A 4939-nucleotide genomic window follows, 5' to 3' on the forward strand; every position below is an offset into this window, starting at 1 on the left:
AATGTATTTAAAAGAAACATACAATGCTTCCTCCATCTCACAAAAATTGGGAAACACCGTGAAATTAAGGCTAATTTATACAATCAAAAACACATTAAACAGTACGTCTCTGCATCTACCCTATAATTCATACAAATATATGCTGTACCATTTCAACCGCGACAAAAAAAAAAAAATATTAATCACATCGCAGTCGCTCTGTACGCATACAGTTTCACATCCCAACATTAGTCCAAATAATATCGTACGAAACGATTAAATCATCCTCGTATCGTGAAATCTCCGGCAGAGAAAGGAGTTGAGCCGCTTGACAAGAAAACGAAAGGAAAGAAGGCGAGTTCCGGTGCGTCGTATCAGCTGTTCGCTTCGAACGAGGTCGTGGCAGGTGGGCGTCACGGTTCGTGGAGCCTCTCTGGAACGTTCTGCTCGCGCCGGTATATCACGATCGCCGTGTCGAAGATAAAGAAACGTGGAAGGACAGAATGACGCGGGACCGCAGCGAAATTATCCGTGCGACCGCGAGCGTTCTTCAACGCCGCTGGTAACGGCGGCGGTTCACCAGGGTGGTATCAGGGGTGAAACGTCGACCATTACGCGACAGCTGTTTGTCCTCTCTCCCTATGGCGAGTGTCTGTCCTTTCTGTGCGTGCGACGCACTTCTCAGGCGGGTGTGGGGCCGATTAGGTTTGCTTTTTCGTGTCTTCTTAATTTCCTGTACGCTGCTACGGCCCCGTGGGGAACGTTCGAGCTTAAAGAGTTGGGAGCTGTTGCTTGGTTCTGTTTGCTGGTGTTCTATTCGGTCCCGTTAGGGTTCTATGGGAGGGTCGCTTTTGCGATAGGTCGAGGATGACGATGTGGTGGTTGTGGTTTGGAACCTTGGAGTTTTGTCGAGCATTATTGGTTTAAGGATTGGACAGGGGTCGTTTCTAATTGAAACATGAGATGCACGCATTCTAAACACTCTTAAGAACCTTCTATATTATAAGGTAGATTAACTAGAATATAATTAATTGAATAAAATGAAGAAGAAGAGTTGGAGAACAATTTGAGCTCGCATCGTGTAGCTTCTGCCAGCGGTTTAACGCGACCCGTGTTTCGCACCGTTTAACGCGTGTACGTCCCAGGTACACCGCGATTTGCGCGGCTTATAGTCGATGAGGGACGATTGCTCGTGGACAGGCGGACCACGTATCCGCGTGCGTGCGCGCGTGCTAGGATATATACACGTGTATCGGAAGGTCTACGTCAAGCATACGTGGACACGAAGCGACCGCGCGACATGCAGCGTCCACGGGCATCCCATACGGCGAACACTCTATCATTTCGTTCTTTTTTTCCCCTCTTTCTTTCGTCCCTTTTTTTTCCTTTTTTGCCTCCCTCCGCTATCTCGCCGCGTCTGTCGGAACAGCTGCCTCCTCGCGGAAGAATTGTGGTTAAGTAATGAGTTACTTTAAACCGGCATTCCCCATCCGCTCGCGTCGGAAAGCGCACCGCTGCGGTGACTGACTGCGTTTGCGGTTTTACTTTAAATGTCGCTGGTGAATTGAAAGAGTTTCGAGGTTGCTCAGCTCTTTGAACTCCTCTGCCGGAAGGCCGCTGTTAGCCGAGTCCTTTCCGTTCTAGACGGAACTCGAGGTACTTGGCGAACGGCGATCGTGACGACATCGAAGGCTCGACGACGAGAAACGTGTCCACGCTGGTATCGAAGTCGCCAAATTGGTCTTTGGAACGGTTATCATTGTAATTCTGGTCGAGTGAACGGATAACCATAGTGGATGCTCGCTAGTTCCTCAGGCAAACGTAATAAATAACAAATTATCAACGATCATCCACTTTCACTGTGACATAAGCACGCGGATCTAACAGTCTGAATGCAACCGAAATTACGCGTTTCCTATTCAATTGCTACCGAGACAAGTCAGAGACAATTTGAATCTCCGCGTGGAAAAGCACGTTCGAAGACGCAATAGCAGATTGTAGGAGAAACCAACATCTGTTCAGCGGCTTCTGACGTTCGCATGAATCTTCGCCGTGTGTGTATTCCATCGAATGAAATCCTCCGAACAGCGGTCCTTACATCACGGGTCCTCGACCGGCTGCAGAGTGAGCCGTAAAGTGGCTGCTGCTCTCGCTGTGACCGCCGTCAACGACGCGTCCTCTGCACGCGAGACGTCACGCGACGCGGAAGAGAGCGCAGATAGAAAAGTGATTCCGTTTTATTGTGTACAACCGCTTAATGACAGTGCAGGGCCCAACGATCTCCGTGACGTGTTCCATCGACGCGTTTCCTATATTTTTACTCGTCAATTACCGTGCGCTCGCGGTAAACTGTTCCTCCGTGGACGCGTAACCCCGTATTATGCAGCCGGGGGATCGTAAAAAGAAGTTCGTTGGAATAATACGAAGTCGAGTCGCGCGCAGCTGCGTCGGATAGTCCGATCACGACTGCTTCAACGGTATTTCGCGGAATACTGGAAACTGCGATTGCCGTTTTCGAGGATATTCAGAGTTCGCGATAGAGTTAATTGTAAAATACTCCTGTGCTAAATAATCGTTTGATTATAATTTTCGTTCGTTCGTTTTTCTTTAGACTCGCTGAAATCAAAACTTACGAGCAGAAAAAACCAATAGAATTAACAACGAGACTGTTTACTTAATCAAATCACCGCGCGTTTCAACCTTCTCCAAACATTGTCTCGTTGAAAAATTCCAGGATCACCGTTTCACGGCTGGGGAACTCTGCGAACTCTGAATAATCGTTCGACCTCCCCCCTCGGAAAATAAAAGAAGATATAAAACAGAGAGGGAAGATGGATCACGCGGTGGTAGCTTAAAAAGCCGCGGGTCCCCTCATTTTTTATTGTCATCGCGGCGAGCCAAGCGAGTCGCTGATAAAAGTCGAGCAGCCCGGATCCGTTCGCTCGGTCGGAAAAGCACCGGCATGCTTAATAATATTCCCGTGACCCAAGGCTGGTTAACAGAGAGCCCTCCGGTTGCTTATCGATCCGTGAACCGAGTCACGCGAACCGACCAACCGCCCCGAACAGTCTTTCCACGCAACGTTGGCTCGAACTTCTCTTTCTCCCTCGCGGATTCGAGCAACCCCCGCGGCGAACGAGACCACCGCTTCCAGGACGGACTGAAAGCGCTGAAAGTGACTCGAGGCCCGAATAAAAGCGATGCGCGCACGCTTTAGGGTTTCCTTCTCGAAACACAGAATTCACTTACGAGCTATACCGCGACTTTGTACCAGTTATTTTCGTATGTTAGAACGCGACGAAAAATAGGGGAGAGTAACATACACGCGTGGTACGTTAATGTTAGAATTGACGCGATCTCTCGAAGGTGCTATGCGATCCTTGTATAAGTCAAGTTTCGTTGGGTTTAAAGCAGAAAGACGTTAGGTGACTGATAATTGTAAGTCAGCGCGCACCCTGAACGCGAATGTCAGAAACGTTCCACGAATAACTTCCTCCCATTTCCTTCTGATACCCCCGAGTGGTTTCAGCCCTTGCGTATCCAAAACGATTGGCAGAAAGAGCGAGGGAGACAGAGACGATCTAGAGGCAATCATTTTGGACATTTACCAGCCCTCCTTTCCCGTCTTCGATCAACCAGTCGTCCCAAAAAGATTCCGCAGGTTCCCGTCGCGATGACCGCGTCCTTCCCGACTTCAGACACGACGCGGAGGCAAGTGTAGCGTGGTTGTAGGTGGTAGGTCACGCGAAGAATGGGCGGAGATTCCAAAAATAGGACCATTACCGATAAGACCTAGCCGAGGCGCTCCCGTAGGTGGGTGCGCGGCGGTAGCCGATGGCAGGTGATAAAGCGGCGGAGATAGGGTGAGTTAAGGGTGACGGTAGACGATGGATAGCGGCGAGCAAATCGGTCAAAACGACGAACTGCTTTTTTTCGTGATGACTCTTGATGGCTCGTCGACAACCGCCCCTGCGCGTAGCTCTCGAACGTTGGGCAATGACGCAGCGAGAAATTGGAATAGAGAGGCGAGGTTGAACGCGATATCGCGTTCTCTGCACACCACGCGTCCCGTGATTTCTGTTTGAGAAGCTTAATTGGACGGATGGTTGCGCGGGAAGATCGTGGGCATCGTTAGATCGATGACGCTTCCCGCAGCAATGATTTCAGGGACGAGCGCGAAGCTGATGTTGGAAAAAGGGCGCGCGTCGAAGATTAGCTTTGCCAAAGCTTTGTAAATTTTAAATGGCGATCGTGGGAATGTCAAGTGATAGGAAGAGAGGATTTTATTACGGATTGATTTGGTAGAATCGATGAAGCTGATCTATATGGGTTATATTCGAGTTGGTGGGTCGAATTTAATTGAAACTACAGAGTACCTTTCTAAAGGATTGATTTCCTTTCGTAGAATATTTAAAAAGTTTCAATATTTGATGAAATGAACGTACATACCGGGGGATAAATATTACGTGAAGTAAATCCTGCCTTGCTATAATACGCTTGATGTTATTTCTCTCTACGGTAAATTCGAAGAATTCAAATTCCCGAGAACGAACACGTGCCGAAAACCCTCGCATACACCTACACTAACCTTACCATCCAATAACTTTAATCCCTGCTGCCACCCCGAATCTCATATCAAACCCAAAGCCGCTAACCGTCGAGGTTACCGCCCACGCGCGGCATCGATCTCGCTTACCAATACCGCTAACCGTCGATATTACCGTGCCGCGAAAATCCGTCGTATAAATAAGTGCCAGCAGCTCCGATAATAAGGCTCGATCATCGCTGAGCAACTTCCGTCGCCGGAAACGGGTCCGCGAGAGAGCACACGGGTCAAAGTTGGGCGCCACCGGGGCAAACGAAGTTGAAGCGCGGGTCGAAACGTTCGACTCGGTACGAAACCTGGAGCTTTCGACCAGCAGCGAGTTAATGGCGAGAGGAGGCGGGGGAAGGTAGGAAA

This window comes from Xylocopa sonorina, chromosome 2 (genome assembly GCF_050948175.1).
Source record: "Xylocopa sonorina isolate GNS202 chromosome 2, iyXylSono1_principal, whole genome shotgun sequence".
Taxonomy (NCBI): Eukaryota; Metazoa; Arthropoda; class Insecta; order Hymenoptera; family Apidae; genus Xylocopa; species Xylocopa sonorina.